Source organism: Ranitomeya imitator, chromosome 5 (assembly GCF_032444005.1).
Source record: "Ranitomeya imitator isolate aRanImi1 chromosome 5, aRanImi1.pri, whole genome shotgun sequence".
Lineage (NCBI taxonomy): Eukaryota > Metazoa > Chordata > Amphibia > Anura > Dendrobatidae > Ranitomeya > Ranitomeya imitator.
Genome location: NC_091286.1, coordinates 3888616 through 3911482, shown reverse-complemented (window position 1 = coordinate 3911482; position 22867 = coordinate 3888616). Strand labels below are relative to the sequence as shown.

The 22867-nt window shown below is 47.9% G+C and overlaps 1 protein-coding gene across 2 annotated transcripts in view; it reads right to left on the bottom strand.

Moving 5' to 3' along the window:
- CUL9 (cullin 9) overlaps nucleotides 1–22867 on the bottom strand; it is a 159412-nt gene that overhangs the window by 95066 nt on the left and 41479 nt on the right. The gene's annotated exons all lie outside the window — the stretch shown is intronic.

Below are 22867 nucleotides of genomic sequence, written 5' to 3'. Positions count from 1 at the left end.
TGTGTTTTCGTTTATTTTTTCCCCCTCTTCCAAGAACCACAAATTCTCAATTTTTCCATGACCAAATGAGGATGTGGTTTTACAGGACGAGATGTGATTACGAATTACGCCATTCATGTCACCCTATGATGTGCCATGAGACTGCGGCACACAACCAAAGCGCTGCTCTTGGGAATCCTGACCGGCAGAGCGGCACACAGCCCCAGCACTGCTCTTGGGTATCACAGCCAGTACAGCGGCACACAGCCCCAGCACTGCTCTTGGGTATCACAGCCAGTACAGCGGCACACAGCCCCAGCACTGCTCTTGGGTATCACAGCCGGCAGAGCGGCACACAGCCCCAGCACTGCTCTTGGGTATTACAGACGGCACAGCGGCACACAGCCCCAGCACTACTCTTGGGTATTACAGCCGGCAGAGCGGCACACAGCCCCAGCACTGCTCTTGGGTATCACAGCCAGTACAGCGGCACACAGCCCCAGCACTACTCTTGGGTATTACAGACGGCAGAGCGGCACACAGCCCCAGCACTACTCTTGGGTATCACAGCCGGCAGAGCGGCACACAGTCCCAGCACTGCTCTTGGGTATCACAGCCAGTACAGCGGCACACAGCCCCAGCACTGCTCTTGGGTATCACAGCCGGCAGAGCGGCACACAGCCCCAGCACTGCTCTTGGGTATTACAGACGGCACAGCGGCACACAGCGGCACACAGCCCCAGCACTGCTCTTGGGTATCACAGCCAGTACAGCGGCACACAGCCCCAGCACTGCTCTTGGGTATCACAGCCGGCAGAGCGGCACACAGCCCCAGCACTGCTCTTGGGTATCACAGCCGGCAGAGCGGCACACAGCCCCAGCACTGCTCTTGGGTATTACAGACGGCACAGCGGCACACAGCCCCAGCACTACTCTTGGGTATTACAGCCGGCAGAGCGGCACACAGCCCCAGCACTACTCTTGGGTATTACAGACGGCAGAGCGGCACACAGCCCCAGCACTACTCTTGGGTATCACAGCCGGCAGAGCGGCACACAGTCCCAGCACTGCTCTTGGGTATCACAGCCGGCAGAGCGGCACACAGCCCCAGCACTGCTCTTGGGTATCACAGCCAGTACAGCGGCACACAGCCCCAGCACTGCTCTTGGGTATTACAGACGGCAGAGCGGCACACAGCCCCAGCACTACTCTTGGGTATCACAGCCGGCAGAGCGGCACACAGTCCCAGCACTGCTCTTGGGTATCACAGCCGGCAGAGCGGCACACAGCCCCAGCACTGCTCTTGGGTATCACAGCCGGCAGAGCGGCACACAGCCCCAGCACTGCTCTTGGGTATCACAGCCAGTACAGCGGCACACAGCCTCAGCACTGCTCTTGGGTATCACAGACGGCATAGCGGCACACAGCCCCAGCACTGCTCTTGGGTATCACAGACGGCACAGCGGCACACAGTCCCAGCACTGCTCTTGGGTATCACAGCCAGTACAGCGGCACACAGTCCCAGCACTGCTCTTGGGTATCACAGACGGCACAGCGGCACACAGTCCCAGCACTGCTCTTGGGTATCACAGACGGCACAGCGGCACACAGTCCCAGCACTGCTCTTGGGAATCCTGACCGGCAGAGCGGCACACAGCCCCAGCACTGCTCTTGGGTATCACAGACCGCACAGCGGCACACAGCCCCAGCACTGCTCTTGGGTATCACAGCCGGCAGAGCGGCACACAGTCCCAGCACTGCTCTTGGGAATCCTGACCGGCAGAGCGGCACACAGCCCCAGCACTACTCTTGGGTATTACAGCCGGCACAGCGGCACACAGCCCCAGCACTGCTCTTGGGTATCACAGCCGGCAGAGCGGCACACAGCCCCAGCACTACTCTTGGGTATCACAGCCAGTACAGCGGCACACAGCCCCAGCACTGCTCTTGGGTATCACAGCTGGCAGAGCGGCACACAGTCCCAGCACTGCTCTTGGGTATCACAGCCGGCATAGCGGCACACAGTCCCAGCACTGCTCTTGGGAATCCTGACCGGCAGAGCGGCACACAGCCCCAGCACTGCTCTTGGGTATCACAGACCGCACAGCGGCACACAGCCCCAGCACTGCTCTTGGGTATCACAGCCGGCAGAGCGGCACACAGCCCCAGCACTGCTCTTGGGTATCACAGCCGGCACAGCGGCACACAGCCCCAGCACTGCTCTTGGGTATCACAGCCGGCAGAGCGGCACACAGTCCCAGCACTGCTCTTGGGTATCACAGCCGGCACAGCGGCACACAGCCCCAGCACTGCTCTTGGGTATCACAGACGGCATAGCGGCACACAGTCCCAGCACTGCTCTTGGGTATCACAGACGGCATAGCGGCACACAGCCCCAGCACTGCTCTTGGGTATCACAGACGGCATAGCGGCACACAGCCCCAGCACTGCTCTTGGGTATCACAGACGGCATAGCGGCACACAGTCCCAGCACTGCTCTTGGGTATCACAGACGGCATAGCGGCACACAGCCCCAGCACTGCTCTTGGGAATCCTGACCGGCAGAGCGGCACACAGCCCCAGCACTGCTCTTGGGTATCACAGACCGCACAGCGGCACACAGCCCCAGCACTACTCTTGGGTATTACAGCCGGCACAGCGGCACACAGCCCCAGCACTGCTCTTGGGTATCACAGCCGGCAGAGCGGCACACAGCCCCAGCACTGCTCTTGGGTATCACAGCCAGTACAGCTGCACACAGCCCCAGCACTGCTCTTGGGTATCACAGCCGGCAGAGCGGCACACAGTCCCAGCACTGCTCTTGGGTATCACAGACCGCACAGCGGCACACAGCCCCAGCACTGCTCTTGGGTATCACAGCCGGCAGAGCGGCACACAGTCCCAGCACTGCTCTTGGGTATCACAGCCGGCAGAGCGGCACACAGTCCCAGCACTGCTCTTGGGTATCACAGCCGGCACAGCGGCACACAGCCCCAGCACTACTCTTGGGTATCACAGACGGCACAGCGGCACACAGCCCCAGCACTACTCTTGGGTATCACAGACGGCACAGCGGCACACAGTCCCAGCACTGCTCTTGGGTATCACAGCCGGCACAGCGGCACACAGCCCCAGCACTACTCTTGGGTATCACAGACGGCACAGTGGCACACAGCCCCAGCACTACTCTTGGGTATCACAGCCGGCACAGCGGCACACAGTCCCAGCACTGCTCTTGGGTATCACAGCCGGCACACAGCCCCAGGACTGTTCTTGGGTATCCCGACCGGCACACAGCCTCAGCGCTGCTCTGGGTATCACAGCCGGCAGAGCGGCACACAGCCTCAGCACTGCTCTGGGTATCACAGCCGGCAGAGCGGCACACAGCCTCAGCACTGCTCTTGGGTATCACAGCCAGCACAGCGGCACACAGCCCCAGCACTGCTCTTGGGTATCACAGCCAGCACAGCGGCACACAGCCTCAGCGCTGCTCTTGGGTATCACAGCCGGCACAGCGGCACACAGCTCCTGGTTAGAAAGGAAAGCATCATACTGGAGGAAACCAGCGATGGTGACGGCCATGGCCTCCAGACTTCAGGCCGTCATTGCTGCTAGTGATTCTCTACAAAGGGGTAAACATGGATCCCATTGAACAATGGACCTAATTAGAAGAAAGAAAATAATTAAAACAGGGGATATATGAGCGCTGACACGTCTATCTCCATTGAAAAAGTGGCCTCCAGCAGTGACCAGGTAATAACAGGGATATTTGCTGGGAAAAAGAAACCAAGTCTGAGATTTGTTTAACCCCTTCATGACCGGAGGTATTTTCGGTTTTGCGTTTTCGTTTTACGCTCCCCTCCTTCCCAGAGCCATAACTTTTTTATTTTTCCGTCTATATGGCCATGTGAGGGCTTGTTTTTTGCAGGATGAGTTGTACGTTTTAATGAAATCACTGGTTTTAACAGTGTGTACTGCAAATCGGGAAAAAAATTTCAAGTGCGGTGAAATTGCAAAAAAAGTGCATTCCCACACTTGTTTTTTGTTTGGCTTTTTTCCTAGGTTCACTAAATGCTAAAACGGAGCTGCCATAATGATTTTCCAGGTCATTACGAGTTCATAGACACCAAACATGTCTAGGTTCTCTTATCTAAGTGGTGAAAAAACATTCCAAATTGTAAAAAAAAAAAAAGAAAAAAAAAATTTGCGCCATTTTCCGATACCCGTAGCGTCTCCATTTTTTGCGATCTTGGGTTGGATGGGCGCTTATTTTTGGGGCGCCGAGCTGACATTTTTAGTGATACTATTTGTAGATACGTTTTTTGAATTGCCCATTATTGTATTTTAATGCAATGTTGCGGCGACCAAAAAAAAAACACGTAGTTCAGGAGTTCACAATTTTTCTCTCGCTATGCTGTTTATTGCTTGCCTTAATCCTTTTTTTATTGATAGATCGGGCGATTCTGAATGCGGCGATACCAAATATGTGTTTTTTTATTTTTTTTAATTTTATTTTGAATGGGGCGAAATATTGCAAGTTTTCCCCCCTACAGAGAATGGAGAGTCTTTCACCCCTTCATGACCCGGCCTATTTTGACATTAATGACCTTGCCGTTTTTTGCAATTCTGACCAGTGTCCGTTTATGAGGTAACTCAGGAACGCTTCAACGGATCCTAGCGGTTCTGAGATTGTTTTTTCGTGACATATTGGGCTTCATGTTAGTGGTAAATTTAGCTCGATAATTTTTGCGTTTGTGAAAAAAATGGAAATTTGGCAAAAATTTTGAAAATGACGCAATTTTCAAATTTTGAATTTTTATTCTGTTAAACCAGAGAGTTATGTGACACAAAATAGTTAATAAATAACATTTCCCACATGTTTACTTTACATCAGCACAATTTTGGAAACAACTTTTTTTTTTTCTAGGAAGTTATAAGGGTTAAAAGTTGACCAGCAATTTCTCATTTTTACAACGAAATTTACAAAACCATTTTTTTTAGGGACCACCTCACATTTGAAGTCAGTTTGAGGGGTCTATATGGCTGAAAATACCCAAAAGTGACACCATTCTAAAAAATGCACCCCACAAGGTACTCAAAACCACATTCAGGTACTTCACAGCAGCAGAAGCAACATGGAAGGAAAAAAATGAACATTTAACTTTTTAGTCACAAAAATGATGTTTTAGCAACATTTGTTTTATTTTCCCAAGGGTAAAAAGGGAAACTGGACCCCAAACATTGTACAATTTGTCCTGAGTACGCCGATACCGCATATGTGGGGGAAAACCACTGTCTGGGCGCACGACAGGGCTTGGAAGGGAAGGAGCGCCATTTGACTTTTTGAATCAAAAATTGGCTCCACTCTTTAGCGGACACCATGTCGCGTTTGGAGAGCCCCCGTGTGCCTAAACATTGGAGCTCCCCCACAAGTGACCCCATTTTGGAAACTAGACCCCCCAAGGAGCTTATGTAGATGCATAGTGAGCACTCTGAACCCCCAGGTGCTTCACAAATTGATCCGTAAAAATGAAAAAGTACTTTTTTTTCACAAAGAATTTCTTTTAGCCTCAATTTGTTCATTTCCACATGGGTAACAGGATAAAATGGATCCTAAAATGTGTTGGGCAATGTCTCCTGAGTACACCGATACCTCACATGTGGGGGTAAACCACTGTTTGGGCACACGGCAGGGCTCGGAAGGGAAGGAGCGCCATTTGACTTTTTGAATGAAATATTAGCTCCAATCGTTAGCGGACACCATGTCGTGTTTGAAGAGTCCCTGTGTGCCTAAACATTGGCGCTCCCCCACAAGTGACCCCATTTTGGAAACTAGACCTCCCATGGAACTAATCTAGATGTGCGGTGACCACTTTAAACCCCCAAGTGCTTCATAGAAGTTTATAACGCAGAGCCGTGAAAATAAAAAAATCAATTTTACTTTGCTCAAAAATTATGTTTTAGTCTGCAATTTTTTATTTTCACAAAGGTAACAGGAGAAGTGGACCCCAATATTTGTTGCCCAGTTTGTCCTGAGTACGCTGATACTCCATATGTGGGGGTAAACCACTGTTTGGGCACACGTCGGGGCTCGGAAGGGAAGTAGTGACGTTTTGAAATGCAGACTTTGATGGAATGGTCTGCAGGCGTCACGTTGCGTTTGGAGAGCCCCTGGTGTGCCTAAACAGTAGAAACCCCCCACACGTGACCCCATTTTGGAAACTAGACCCCCCAAGGAACTTATCTAGATATGTGGTGAGCACTTTGAACCCCCAAGTGCCTCACAGAAGTTTATAACGCAGAGCCGTGAAAATAATAAATCATTTTTCTTTCCTCAAAAATTATGTTTTAGCAAGCTATTTTTTATTTTCACAAGGGTAACAGGAAAAATTGGACCCCAATAGTTGTTGCCCAGTTTGTCCTGAGTATGCTGGTACCCCATATGTGGGGGTAAACCACTGTTTGGGCGCACATCTGGGCTCGGAAGGGAGGGAGCACCATTTTACTTTTTGAACGCAAGATTGGCTGGAATCAATGGTGGCGCCATGTTGCGTTTGGAGACCCCTGATGTGCCTAAACAGTGGAAACCCCTCAATTCTAACTTCACCACTAACCCCAACACAACCCTAATCCAAACTCTAGCCATATCCCTAATCACAACCCTAACCACAACACACCCCTAACCCTAATCCCAACCCTAACCCCAACTGTAGCCATAACCCTTGTAAAAACCCTAACTCCAACACACCCCTAACCACAACTTTAACCCCAACACACCCCTAACCCTAACCACAAGTCTAATCTTAACCCTAATTCCAACCCTAACCCTAAGTGCCCACGTTGCGGATTCGTGTGAGATTTTTCCGCACCATTTTTGAAAAATCCACGGGTAAAAGGCACTGCGTTTTACCTGCGGATTTATCACGGATTTCCAGTGTTTTTTGTCCGGATTTCACCTGTGGATTCCTATTGAGGAACAGGTGTAAAACGCTGCGGAATCCGCACAAAGAATTGACATGCTGCGGAAAATACAACGCAGCGTTTCTGCGCTGTATTTTCCGCACCATGGGGACAGCGGATTTGGTTTTCCATAGGTTTACATGGTACTGTAAACCTGATGGAAAACTGCTACGAATCCACAGCTGCGGATCCGCAGCCAAATCCGCAGCCAAATCCGCACCGTGTGCACATAGCCTAATTCTAACCCTAACCCTAGTAGAAAAATAAAAGTACATTTTACTTTATTATTGTCCCCGAGTATGGGGGTGATAAAGGGGAGGGGGGGGGGGGGTCATTTATTATTTTTTTTTTATTTTGATCACTGTGATAAAACCTATCATAGTGATCAAAATGTACCTGGAACGAATCTGCCTACCGGCAGATTCGGCGGGTGCACTGCGCATGCACCCGCCATTTTGGAAGATGGCGGCGCCCATGGAGAAGACTGATGGACACAGGGAGGCTCGGTAAGTATGAGGGGAGAGATCGGAGGACGGGGGAGCGGACAGGACGACGGAAGGGAGCGGAGACCGGTCGGAGGACTGGGGAGATCGGTGGCGGTGGAGGTGGGGGGGTGGGCACATCAAGGTTTCCAGCCATGGCCGATGATATTGCAGCGTCGGCCATGGCTGGATTGTAATATTTCACCAGTTTTCATAGGTGAAATATTACAAATCGCTCTGATTGGCTGTTTCACTTTCAACAGCCAATCAGAGCAATCGTAGCCACGGGGGTAGCCTGGGCTGAAGAACCACTCCCCCTGTCCCTGCAGATCGGGTGAAATTGGAGTTAACCCTTTCACCCAATCTGCAGGAACGCGATCCCTCCATGACGCCACATAGGCGTCACAGGTCGGATTGGCACCGACTTTCACGACGCCTACGTGGCGTCACAGGTCGGGAAGGGGTTAATTTTTATCGTCTGTAAACTTCACCTGTGAGACAGAATCTAAACATAAAATCCAGAAAATCAGATTGAATCATTGTTACATCATTATTTGCGCTTTTTTTTACCTGAAAAAGTATTTGATACAAAATAAAAACAGAACTTAGTATTCGGTCCAGAAACGTTTATTTGCAATTACAGAGGTCAGACGTTTCCTGTGGTTCTTGACCAGGTTTGCACACACTGCGGCAGGGATATTGGCCCCCTCCTCCATGCAGATCATCTCCAGATCTATCAGGTTTTGGGGCTGTCGTTGGGCCACATGGAGTTTCAGCTCCTTCCAAAGATTTTCTATTATGTCCAGGTCTGGAGACTGGCTAGGCCACTCCAGGACATTGAAATGCTTCTTATGGAGCCGCTCCTTAGTCGCACTGGCTGTGTGTTTTGGGTCATTGTCATGCTGGAAGCCATGACCCATCTTCAATACTTTTACTGAGGGAAGGAGGTTGTTGGCCAAAATCTTGCAATACATGACCCCATCCATCCCCCCTTCAATACGGTGCAGTCATCCTGCCCCCTTTTCAGAAAAGCACCCCCAAAGTATGAGGTTTCCCCCACCATGTTTCACGGTTGGGACGGTGTTCTTGGGGTTGTACTCCTCCTTCCTCCAAACAGGGCGAGTGGAGTGGATACCAAAGAGTTCTATTTTCGTATCATCTGACCACATGTCCTTCTTCCATGCCTCCTCTGGATCATCCAGATGGTGACTGGCAAACTTCATGTGACCTGCAGGTTTTTAATCCATGACAGCATAGCCATACTAACGGTAATGTTTGAGACTGTGGTCCCAGCTCTCTTCAGGTCATTGACCAGGTCCTCCCGTGTAGTTCCGAGATGATTTCTGACCTCTCAGAATCATTCTTACCCCACAAGGCGAGATCCTGCATGGAGCCCCAGACCGGGAAGATTGACGGTCATCTTGTGTTTCTTACATTTTCTAATAATTGTGCCTACAGCTGTTGCTTTCTCACCAAGCATCTGCCTACTGTCCTGTAGCCCATCCCAGCTTCGAGCAGCTCTACAATTTTGCCCCTGGCGTCTTTAGCCAGCTCTTTGGTCTTGGCCGTGGTGGAGAGGTGCAATTACCGTGTATACTCGAGTATAAGCCGAGACCCCTAATTTTGCCACAAAAAACTGGGAAAACTTAATGAGTATAAGCCTAGGGTGGGAAATGCAGCAGCTGCCGGTAAATGTCAAAAGTAAAAATAGATACCAATAAAAGTAAAGGTAATTGAGACATCAGTAGGTTAAGTGTTTTTGAATATCCATATTGAATCAGGAGCCCCATATAATGCTCCATACAGTTCATGATGGCCCCATAAGATGCTCCATGTTAAAATATGCCCCATATAATCCTGCATAAAGGTTAATAATGGCCCCATAAGATGCTCCATAGACATATTTGCACAATATAATGCTGCACAAATGCGGATTATGCATTACGCCATAAGATGCTCCATACAGACACTTGCCCCATTTGCTGCGATAAAAAAAGAAAATCACATAATCACCTCCGTCGCTCAGGCCCCCGGCACTTTCAATACTCACCTGACTTCGTTCCCGCGCCGCTCCATCTTCAGCAGTGGCGTTCAGGCTGAGGGCGCGCACTAATCACGTCACCGCGCCCTCTCACCTGAGCGCCACTGCTGAAGATGGAGCGGCGCCAAAATGAGGAGCAGGTGACTATCGCGCAGCGCTCCCCTCCCCGTTATACTCACCTGCTCCTGGCGCTGTGCAGTCCCTGCTCCTGGCGCTGTGCAGTCCCTGCTTCCCCGGCGCGGCAGCTTCTTCCTGTACTGAGCGGTCACCGTTACCGCTCATTACAGTAATGAATATGCGGCTCCACCCCTATGGGAGGTGGAGCCACATATTCATTACTGTAATGAGCGGTACCATGTGACCGCTCAGTACAGGAGGAAGCTGCCGGCGCCGGGAAGGAAGAACCTGCAGGGACCGCGCCAGGAGCAGGGGAGTATAATTACACAGCCCCCGCTCCCCCTTCCCCGCCGACCCCCGGGTATGACAAGTATAAGCCGAGAGGGGGACTTTCAGCCCAAAAAAATGGGCTGAAAATCTCGGCTTATACTTGAGTATATACGGTAATACAGGTAATTATTGCGGAGTAGGAGGCTTCTTAACCCCTTAGTGACTGAGCCAAATTTTTACAATCTGACCAGTGTCACTTTATGTAGTAAAAACACTGGAACGCTTCAACAAATCCCAGTGATTTTGAGACTGTTTTCACGTGGCACATTATACTTTATGATCATGGTAAATTTAGGACAATACGTTTTTGTGTTTATGTATAAAAAAAATAGGAGAAATTTCACAAAAATATAAAAAATAAGCAAACTTTGAATGATTCTCCCTTCAATTCAGATGGTCATACCATAGGAAAGCATTAATAAATAACGTTCCCCCCATGTCGGCTTTACATCAGTACATTTGTAAAATGTTATTTTATTTTGTTAGTATTTTAGGAGGTTTAAAAATGTAGCAGCAATTTTTTAATTTTTTTCATTGAAATTTACAACATTTTTTTTTTTTTTTTTTAGGGAACTATCCAGGTGTGAAGTGAAGTGGGGGTCCAATATACTGGGAAACCCCCAAACGTGATACCATTTTAAAAACAGCACCCCGACATACTGAAAACTTAAGTCAGGTAGTTTATTGGCATGACAAATGACAATGAGTATTTTTACCTCCTAAATGTCGCTAACTTCTGAACAGGTTACAACAGCTGGCAGACCAAGGCCGCCATTTGCTCGTGAACTGCCGGCAAACATCAGGACCACACAATCATGATCTCAGGGTGCCAATAGGGATAAATAGGAAGACCCCGCACTCGGTCAACCACTCATATAATGTAGTCACCACTGACAGCAGCATATGAGGGGTTAAACAGGTATGGCCGGTGACAGCACTGATCGTGGCTGATGCAGCAAGTTGTCAGCTGTAGTGGACAGCCGGCAGCCGCTGGATCGTCACCTGCATTATTCCCTTATGTCTCAGGTCAGTAAGAAGACGCATTGGTGGTCACTAAGGGGTTAAGGAAACCTAACAGGTCTGTGAGAGCAGGATTCTCGCCGGTCGGTCGGTGATCAAATACTTATTTCACGCAATAAAATGCAAATTAATTATGTAAAATTCATACCGTGATTTTCTGGATTATTTTCAGATCCTGGCTGTCACAGGTGAAGTGCACCTACGATGAACACAGCAGACCCTCCATTCTGTGTATTGGGGAAAACTCGCCACATCGGCAGAGAATTAAATACTTACCGTACTTTCCCACATAGCTATACTCCAGGAGTCGGAATCGGAGGAATATACTCCATACATTCACGGTGTTCCCAATAACCGGCAATTGCCGAATTGTCCTGAACATTGGAGACAGTGGAGTTGCGTCTCTGACTGGTGATGGCGGTGTGACCTGCGTGATGTCACCGGTGTGAACTGCGTGATGTCACCGGTGTGAACTGCGTGATGTCACCGGTGTGAACTGCGTGATGTCACCGGTGTGAACTGCGTGAGGTCACCGGTGTGAACTGCGTGATGTCACCGGTGTGAACTGCGTGAGGTCACCGGTGTGAACTGCGTGATGTCACCGGTGTGAACTGCGTGAGGTCACCGGTGTGAACTGCGTGAGGTCACCGGTGTGAACTGCGTGAGGTCACCGGTGTGAACTGCGTGAGGTCACCGGTGTGACCTGCGTGATGTCACCGGTGTGAACTGCGTGATGTCACCGGTGTGAACTGCGTGATGTCACCGGTGTGAACTGCGTGATGTCACCGGTGTGAACTGCGTGAGGTCACCGGTGTGAACTGCGTGATGTCACCGGTGTGAACTGCGTGAGGTCACCGGTGTGAACTGTGTGAGGTCACCGGTGTGAACTGCGTGAGGTCACCGGTGTGGCAAAGTGGTGGCAAACAGCGGATCATAGCGCATTAGTGCATGTTTGACCAGTCATCCTTGTCGCTAGAAACTTGCCCGGTCCCTGCGAGGATTCTGTGCAGAGTTCCGAGGATCGGACTCAGCGTTTATCACACCTGGTACAATACAGTACGTGTAGCAGTCACACCCCTCCCCTGTTCTGCTTTTTGTGGCTAGCCCGGGACCAGTGGAGCACCAGGATGCCCAGCTGTGGATCCAGTTCCAGAACGGTCCATGTCAGCGAGGTGGCCAGCAGCATCCATAGCTACCAGGAGTGGAATGGACTCTTGGTTGCCTCTCATTGTGCAGAACTGGGAGGATGTGACCCCCAAATCAGGATGCAGCTTGTGCTACAAGAACGCAGAGCGTGAGGAGCGACCGGCTGAGAGAGCCGAGCGTCAGGCCCAAGTTGAGCAAGAACACCGGCGAGGCATTAATCAGACGCCAGAATGAACCATGCACCCCACTGACCAGCGAGTCCACTAATGTCCACACCTTTAAACCCTGTCCAGAGCATTTTCTTTCCATGGACAAAGACACAGATTGCACCATCCTGCATATACAGAGTGGAAAGAAAAATGGAGTTCCCACTTACACCAGGAGCTGCACAGCACTCAGTAAGAGAACATCACCCCGGTACCTGAAGCTGCCGTCCACCACCCTCCTCTCCAAGGCTGCAGCAGAACAGACGAGGAAAAAGACTGCAATACTGACCGGACCCCAGGAGACAGCCCTGAATAAACGCTAGACAGACGGGAATCTAACATGACCCAGTGCGTGTCGAGGGTCGATGAGTCCAGTTCTGGGGACACGGTCCAGCCGTGGCCACCTTAGACTTCTACAGTACGACACTGCCATGCAATCCCAATCATTATAATCCCTGCATTGGGCACATATAATCCCCCTCACCAACGAGCAAAGCCGATCGGGTTCTTCCCCACAACGGTCTTAGAGCGCCCTATACCTCCGAGACACCCCATCCCAGAACCGCCAAACTCTCTTCTGGTGCCAATACAGCCATTTTGGAAGCAGTGTGCGACGCTGAGAGACCTGAGGCACAATTGTTCCCAAAGGGACACCCACACTAGTCCCTGGTCCCATACCACTAGGGGACACGAAAGGAGGGGAAGTTCTACCAAAGTTCCCCTCTCCTGGTGAACATAGTAACATAGTAACATAGTTAGTAAGGCCGAAAAAAGACATTTGTCCATCCAGTTCAGCCTATATTCCATCATAATAAATCCCCAGATCTACGTCCTTCTACAGAACCTAATAATTGTATGATACAATATTGTTCTGCTCCAGGAAGACATCCAGGCCTCTCTTGAACCCCTCGACTGAGTTCGCCATCACCACCTCCTCAGGCAAGCAATTCCAGATTCTCACTGCCCTAACAGTAAAGAATCCTCTTCTATGTTGGTGGAAAAACCTTCTCTCCTCCAGACGCAAAGAATGCCCCCTTGTGCCCGTCACCTTCCTTGGTATAAACAGATCCTCAGCGAGATATTTGTATTGTCCCCTTATATACTTACACATGGTTATTAGTTCGCCCCTCAGTCGTCTTTTTTCTAGACTAAATAATCCTAATTTCGCTAATCTATCTGGGTATTGTAGATCTCCCATCCCCTTTATTAATTTTGTTGCCCTCATTTGTACTCTCTCTAGTTCCATTATATCCTTCCTGAGCACCGGTGCCCAAAACTGGACACAGTACTCCATGTGCGGTCTAACTAGGGATTTGTACAGAGGCAGTATAATGCTCTCATCATGTGTATCCAGTCCTCTGGAACGACCGAGCCGGCAGGCCCAAAAGGACCGTGCTTCCCCATCCTGCAGACACCTTGGGCAAGTGGCTTTAGTAGCAGCTTTAGAGACCAATCCTGCTCTCCACAACCTCTAGTCTTCACATGACATCCTGGAGGAAAGTGTCCCTGCTTCCTTCACCCATAAGGACAACTATACAGAAAGTCCGAAACCAGTGTGAGAGCAGGAGTTATATTTTATCTATCCTGACTTCATTTGAGTTTTCTTCTAAATATTTTTCTTTCCTTCCAAGATGGAGTCGATGATCAGATAAGGGGGCTAAGGAAAGTCTTTGTGTAACAGACTTAGAAAAAACATAGGAAAGTGAGAGAAACGAAACGTAGAGGCTGGGAGGACACCTAGACCACAAGTGATAACTTAGCCAATTAGAAGTATGTCTACTAATGCCAGCACATATTTAGGGATAAGAAGAGCCAATTATATTGTTACACTGCATTAATACAAATAACCTATAAAACCCCTGACCAAGGTCTGGAATAAAGAGACATCTGCTTGAAGTCTTACTGTATCAGTGGCTCTTTCGTACACGTATTTGAAATTTACAATTTAATTTGGAGCAGACACAACGTCTCAGAACGTCCCACATTAAGTGGCGACGACAAACCTGGCACCCGAACAGGGACCCACTAGTTCACAGGACCGCTTGATCCAAACGTTTTGCTGGCGCTTACACAAACCGACAACTCGGGACAGCTGCATAAAAGGTAAGAAGTTTCATTCTTACCCTACCTGAACTTGTCTGTCTTAGCCTCGGCATGTTTTTGGGTAAGTTGGCCCCGCAGGTCACTTGATCTGTTCATAGTAAGTGGTTCCATTATTGGTAGACAAAAGAACCCTGGTGAGACCTTGTGTACGGTGTGGAGTTCCTGTGTTGTCTGGGGAGTGTGGATTTGGCATTTCACTGGTCAGCTGTACGTGATGTTGGCGACAACACTAGCAAAAGGATCTGCCGGAATTATTTATTGGTTGTTGGCAGTGAACAGCTATCTGTATACTTCGTCAATCAAGAGGTTAATCCACTTCAAATAACTCCACTAACCTCTATTCAGGGAGGAGGGTGAAGAAGAAAGGACCAATTATATCCAATTACTGGAGCTCTGTGGTCACTCAGCGGCTGATCGAGAAATTACAGTCAAGACTGACCTATAACTGATCGCACACGACAGCGCATAACTCACCATCGCTAATGGCATGAGCCCCCACATAACACACGGACCTCCGCCAATAGCTACATATCACTCTTTACCTTACAAGATGGTAAAAACTGGGGGTGGCCCAACCAGAAACACTAACTACAATCTAAAGAATACAAAAGGAGAGGTGGAGAAGTATATCAAGAAAACAACCCCGACCCACCACAGAGCTCCTCATAAAAGGCATGTCCCTCTCCAAAGAACCCAACAATACATTCAGGGAATCGCCCCGGAGGAAAACGACACGAATAGTGACAGCACACTCAACACTCAAGCATATACAAAAAATAGCTAGCGCACTACATTAATAAACTAAATAAATCAAGGGGGTGCAAGACTGATTGCTGATATATGAAGTCATAAGCACACAGTGTGCTTATGAGCACACTCAACACTCACTGCCGGTCTCCGGCTCCTTTATTCAAAAAGCCCCTTTTAAAGCTTTAGATCCAATTATTAAAGAACTCTGTGGCAGGAAACAGGTAATAAACCAAATCGGTCGCAATAACTTACATATTAGATGCCTACCGGAAACAGTCCTCCCTGAATCAATCCCTTCCACAATTACAACCCTCTTCATTTCCATGTTTGGAAAAACTTGCCAGGATGAAATAATTCAAAGGGCTCACAGGGAACGGAGAAAGAAGCCTAAACCAACCCAACCCCCGAGAGATGTGATAGGACGCCTACTCAACTTCAAAGTAAAAGACATCCTTCAGAAAACGACAAGACATTTCCACCAAAACTCTACAGAAAAGAAAAATCCTGAAACCTATATCCTGTATTCATGGCTTTTCCCCTTTGGTATCTCATTTTCAGCAGACGGAAAAAGGCTGAACATACGCACCAAAGAAGAACTCAACAAAGCTCTAGTTTTAATGGACCTCACAGATCTTCACTATGAAGACTGGAACATAGTCCAAGGCCTCTCCACACTCTTTCCAGTCCCACCACCTTCCTCATGAGAATTCGTCACCAATGGTCGTCCATGGAAGCAGATAAAAGAAATTGACACCAAAACACTAGTGATTAGCGAGTGTACTCGTTGCTCAGGTTTTCCCCAGCACGCTCGGGTGACCAAGTATTTTTTAGTGCTCGGAGATTTAGTTTTCATCACCGCAGCTGAATGATTTACAGCTACTAGACATCTTGATTACATGTGGGGATTCCCTAGCAACCAGGCAACCCCCACATGTACTCAGCCTGGCTAGTAGCTGTAAATCATTCAGCTGTGGCGATGAAAATCTCTGAGCACTAAAAAATACTCAGAGTACACTCGCTCATCACTACAATCCACCTTATCCCAGACTTCTCTAAAGGCGACTCGATTTAGAACCACCTGGGATTTCTCTTTTCTATTCCTTTTACCTCCCTAACTGGGAGTCATAGCTCCTGACAGGACACCTCCTCAGGTCCAAACCAGTACTACTGTTACCATAAGACCCTTTGAGCTGATAATGATATATTATTGTAGTACATTCTCTTTATGCATTGTTCCATCATTGCTGGTTCTCCATTTCTTTTCTTACCCATTTGGGATGTCTATCCCCTGGGGACGCCATTCGTTCAGACGTTCCCAGATGAAGGTAAAAACACACTATGTTAAGCATCATTGTGCTGTTTAGCTAAACATCTGCAAAGGCTTTCAGCCATTACAGGGACATCTGCCCAGTGCTGTGTGGGTTAATTCATTCACTATCACATACAGATATGATGGTTACAGTGCTTGTTGTCATTTTGCCATCTATGGTTCATCACGACATCGTCCTTCCAGAGTTAACCACGTACAGTTGGTAAAGCATAGGAGGAGAATTTATCCCTCGCACCCTTAAGAATGGGAAGAATACACTCCAGAGCATCGCTGCCGGCACCCGACACTTGCATTCCGGAGCATCGCTGCCGGCACCCGACACGTGACGCTTGCATTCCGGAGCATTGCTGCCGGCACCCGACACATGACGCTTGCATTCCGAAGCATTGCTGCCGGCACCCGACACGTGACGCTTGCATTCCGGAGCATTGCTGCCGGCACCCGACACGTGACGCTTGCATTTCGGAGCATCGCTGCCGGCACCCGACATGTAACACTTGCATTCCGGAGCATCGCTGCCGACACCCGACACGTAACACTTGCATTCCGGAGTATCGCTGCCAGCACCCGACACGTAACACTTGCATTCCGGAGCATCGCTGCCGGCACCCGACACGTGACGCTTGCATTCCGGAGCATGACTGCCCGCACGCGACACTTGCATTCCGGAGCATCGCTGCCGGCACCCGACACTTGCATTCCGGAGCATCGCTGCCGGCACCCGACACTTGCATTTTGGAGCGTCGCTGCCGGCACCCGACACTTGCATGCCGGAGCATTGCTGCCGGCACCCGACACATCACACTTGCATTCCGGAGCATCCCTGCCGGCACCCGACACTTGCATTCCGGAGCATCACTGCCGGCACCCGACATGCGACACTTGCATTCCGGAGCATCACTGCCGGCACAAGACACGTAACACTTGCGTGTCACGGTTAATAGAGGAACGGCTCCCTGACCCCTCACATCACGTGGAAAGCCTGGTGGTGATGCAATTTCTGGTGCTCACGTCGCGTGTGTAGGCGCCGTATTGAGTGTACCGCATTTGAAACAGCTGATGCAGGCATACAAAGACAATCTGTGGTGAAGTGTGTGTGTGTGTGTGTGTGTGTGTGTGTCTGTGTGTATGTATGTATGTATGTATGTATGTATGTATGTATGTATGTATGTATGTATGTATATATATATATATCTCTATGTGTGTAGTGACATATGTCTGGGGTTATATGTGTGACTAGTGATAATGTAACATCTGTCCTGAAGGCAAGTTGCACCTAGGTGTTAATAGGTACTTCCTGGGGACTAGTAGAAATTCTGTCTCCATATCTCACCAGGAGGTCTAGCTAGAGCCAAGAAGAAGGTAACATTTGGTACCTCTTAGGTCTTGGAGGGGAGATGCTAATTGCAGCCTGAGGTGATCTATTCCTGAAAACCTTTTCACAACTGTCTCAAATGAGAAAATAATATATTCATTAGTAGAGCGGCTGTGGCCAATCAAACAGTCCGCAATTATGATATTAACCTGAGGGGCCGGTCTAGAAACCTGACCTCAGACCAAAGTTATAAATTTAGGCTGCCGACAGAGAATTGTGTTCAAATGTGAGGGCAGCCTGAGTAGCTGATGTGTTCCACCAACTCCATTCACCCCCCCTCAGGAAGCAGAAAGCAAACTACCAGTTAGATAATTTCTGTAAGTTTTCTCCTGTTTATTTTGATACTGTTTTGCGTAAGTTGTATGTCTTTATTATATTTTTATACCTTTTTCTTATTGTAAGCACTGACCCTTTTGTTATTAAAGTATAAAACTTTAACAAGTTGAACCTTGAATGTTCTAAAAGAATCCATAGCCTAAGGTGTGTGAGCCATGTGATAGACATATTTTTATTAGTATTATTGTTAGTTCCAGGACTCATCGCCTGTGTATTCGGTGAGTGGTGGCAGCGCGTATGAGCGGGTGTGTGGCCTGGGTCAGTGTGTGATTTATGCTCCCATTACAGCATAGGACAGAGGTTGAATGCTGGACTGAGAGTGGGGAGATAGATTAACCCTTGCAGGCACAACCCCAAGTCACGTGTGAGAGCAGGCACGTGACGAATTAGTGACACCACGGAGTAGGGATCCGTGACACCGTCAGTGACACACAGTTTGCCACGGCCTCCCTGAAGCCCCCGCCAAACGCGCGTAGGGGCTGGCAGTCTGCTGACAACACTGTGACAAACATGGGTGAGGATCAATCTTGAGCTAGACACATTACTGTTTACACACTATGTATTATGGTCTATCATCCTAAGTATTTGATTCCCCGGGTCATATACTTTTTGGTTTAGTGTTGTCTTAGGGCCTATCTTTACCCAAGTCCGTCATAGTGATTAAACCCATGTAATAGCTCTGCATACGTGCATTTAAAGATTTTAATGTACTTTATACTTGATGTCGATATATAATTTTGTACATGTTTTGAAGACAGATTATGACTCCAAATTTTGTAATATTTTCAAAAAAGTGAATCTCCTATACACGGTGTACAGAATTATTAGGCAAGTTGTATTTTGAGCACATGATACTTTTTATACATGTTGTCCTACTCCAAGCTGTTCAGGCTGAGAGCCAACTACCAATGCAGTAAATCAGGTGATGTGCATCTCTGTAATGAGGAGGGGTGTTGTCTAATGACATCAGAACCCTATATAAGCTGTGCTTAATTATTAGGCAACTTCCTTTCCTTTGCAAAATGGGTCAGAAGAGAGATTTGACGGCTCTGAAAAGTCCAAAATTGTGAGATGTCTTGCAGAGGGATGCAGCAGTCTTGAAAATGCCAAACTTTTGAAGTGTGATCACCAAACAATCAAGCTTTTCATGGCCAATAGCCGACAGGGTCGCAAGAAGCGTGTTGGGTAAAAAAGGCGCAAAATAACTGCCCATGAATTGAGGAAAATCAAGCGTGAAGCTGCCAAGATGCCATTTGCCACCAGTTTTGCCGTATTTCAGAGCTGCAACGTTACTGGAGTAACAAAAAGCACAAGGTGTGCGATACTCCGGGACATGGCCAAGGTAAGGAAGGCTGAAAAACGACCACCTCTGAACAAGAAACAAGATAAAACGTCAAGACTGGGCCAAGAAATATCTTAAGACTGACTTTTCACAGGTTTTATGGACTGATGAAATGAGAGTGACTCTTGATGGACCGGATGGATGGGCCAGAGGCCGGATCAGTAAAGGGCAGAGAGCTCCACTCTGACTCAGACCCCAGCAAGGTGGAGGTGGGGGACTGGTATGGGCTGGGATCACCAAAGATGGACTTGTGGGGCCTTTTCGGGTTGAGGATGGAGTGAAGCTCAACTCCCAGACCTACTGCCAGTTTCTGGAAGACTTCTTCAAGCAGTGGTACAGGAAGAAGTCGGTATCGTTCAAGAATATCGTAGTTACTTACCGATAACGGTATTTCTCTGAACCCATGACGGCACTAACGAGAGAGAGAGGGATCCGCCCTCAGGGACAGGAAACCCACAGGTTAAAAAGGCGGGACCTCTCCTCCACCTCAGTTGGTTTACAGAGCCTTGCAGGGAATTTCTGCTGTAACTTAATTGGTTATTTTTACACAACAAAATATAACTGTATAACTTATATAAGCTCCTCTATATATATATATATATATATATATATATATATATATATATATATATATATATATATATATATATATATATATATATACACACACATTTTTTTTTTTTTTTTTTTTTATGCACACCTCGTGACTTAATTTATAAGTAGTGTGGACACCCATACGTGAAGGGCGGGAATATACAGGTGCCGTCATGGGTTCAGAGAAATACCGTTATCGGTAAGTAACTACGATATTCTCTTACCCCATGACGGCACTAACGAGAGAATTTCAAAGAATGAAAAATTTTAGGGTGGGACTACTGCCTCAAGAACTCTCCTGTATGGTGAGTTGTGGGATCCCCGTCGGGGACAGGAAACCGAACTGAGGTGGAGGAGAGGTCCCGCCTTTTTAACCTGTGGGTTTCCTGTCCCTGAGGGCGGATCCCTCTCTCTCTCGTTAGTGCCGTCATGGGGTAAGAGAAAAACATGATTTTCATGCAGGACAATGCTCCACCACATGCCTCCAACTACTCCACAGCGTGGCTGGCCAGTAAAGGTCTCAGAGAAGAACAAATAATGACATGGCCCCTTGTTCACCTGATCTGAACCCCATAGAGAACCTGTGGTCCCTCATAAAATGTGAGATCTACAGGGAGGGAGAACAGTCCACCTCTCGGAGCAGTGTCTGGAGGCTGTGGTGGCTGCTGCACCAATGTTGGTCGTAAACAGATCAAGCAACTGGAAACAGGAACACATGGGCTACTTGCACAGTGAACAAGTCTGTAAGAACATGTTCACACACCACCAAGAAACCCGAAGACACAAAAGAGAATAGTAAAACCAAAAACACTCAGTTTGAAAAAATGTTGCAGTAATCCGCAAGTGCTAGTAAAAGATGTAAAAAACAGGGTATTTGGTTGATACGTTTTTTGCAAAAAATGTATACTAAGCTGCTCTACCAATCTTCAATCTTTTTTTTCAAACTGAGTGTTTTTGGTTTTACTATTCTCTTTTGTGTCTTCAGGTTTCTTGGTGGTGTGTGAACATGTTCTTACAGACTTGTTCACTGTGCAAGTAGCCCATGTGTTCCTGTTTCCATAATTGTTCTCTTGTGTCTACAAGACTGGGGAGTTCCACCACTCCTCTTGGGCTATCTGCACAAAAGCTGTTCTGCCCTGTATGCACACATGGATTTTTCCTCTCTGAACCCTGTTCACACAGGTAATGTACAGATGATCAGGTTTTTAAATACATCAGATAGGGATTGCATACATTAGTTAGGACTGCTCTGACAAGGGTATACCGTGAAGATTGGTAGAGCAGCTTAGTATACATTTTTTGCAAAAAACGTATCAACCAAATACCCTGTTTTTTACATCTTTTACTAGCACTTGCGGATTACTGCAACATTTTTTCAAACTGAGTGTTTTTGGTTTTACCATTCTCTTTTGTGTCTGCAGATCAAGCAACTGACAGAATCTATGGACGGAGGCTGCCGAGTGTCATCATAAAGAAAGGGGGCTATAGTGGGCACTAATTTTTGGGGGGTTTGCTTTTGCATGTCAAAAATGTTTATTTCTAAATGTTGTGCAGTGATATTGGTTTACCTGGTGAAAATAAACAAGCGAGATGGGAATAGATTTGGTTTTTATAAAGTCTTTTCTGCAGGATGTGGCCAGGCCTCTTTATGTTGGTTAGGTTTTTCTGGGGCGCTTTTCACTGTGCGCTGCATAATATAGTGCTGGGCAGCCCGCCTGTTAATACAAGGGGCGTCATCAATAGGTTGCATACAGACACTGTGCACCGCAACCATCAGTGTGACTGGCGTCCTATGTGAGTTATATCAATGTGCATTTTTTCTGCTAGGCAGCCAACCCCTGCAATGTTTGGTTGGGGTGGTTGTTTTTATCAAGTAGTTTGCACCTGTGCCGCCCCCTGCCTTTATCAGTGGAGGCCTGCTGCATCCTGCTAAGTGTGCATTTTTCATCAGACAGGGTTTTGGGAAGGCCGTATCTCATGGTATGTATGTTTTTATAAAGTTGCCTAATAATTCTACACAGTAATAGTTACCTGCACAAACACACATCCTCCTAAGATAGCCAAATCTAAAAACCCCACTCCAACTTCCAAAAATATTAAGCTTTGATATTTATGAGTCTTTTGGGTTGATTGAGAACATAGACGTTGATCAATAATAAAAATAATCCTGTAAAATACAACTTGCCTAATAATTCTGCACGCAGTGTATTCTATAGTCATTACACACACAGCGATCTATTTCACGTGTTTATTTCTGTTAAAGGGAACCTGTCGCCCCCCCCCCCCCCCCCGGCGTTTTTAACTAAAAGAGTCACTTGTGCGGCACTATTGCTGCATTCTGTCAGGGTGGCTCATTTAGTTCGGGTCCCTGCAAACGCTGAAATAATCGCTTTTATAATGTGCCCCTCATTCCGCCGGGGGGGGGCGACAGTTTCCCTTTAATGTTGATTATGGCTTACAGCCAATGAAAACCCAAAACTCATTATCTCAGTAAATTAGAATACTTTATAACACCAGCTTGAAAAATGATTGTAAAGTCCGAGATGTCGTCCTCCTGAAATGTATGATCAGTAAATGCCCTCAGTACTTGGTCGCGGCTCCTTGTTCATCAATTACTGCATCATTGCGGCGTGGCATGGAGGCGATCAGGCTGTGGCGCTGCTGAGGGGCTATGGAAGCCCAGGTTGCTTTGATAGAAGCCTTCAGCTCGTCTGCATTGTTGGGTCTGGTGTCTCATCTTCCTCTTGACAATACAC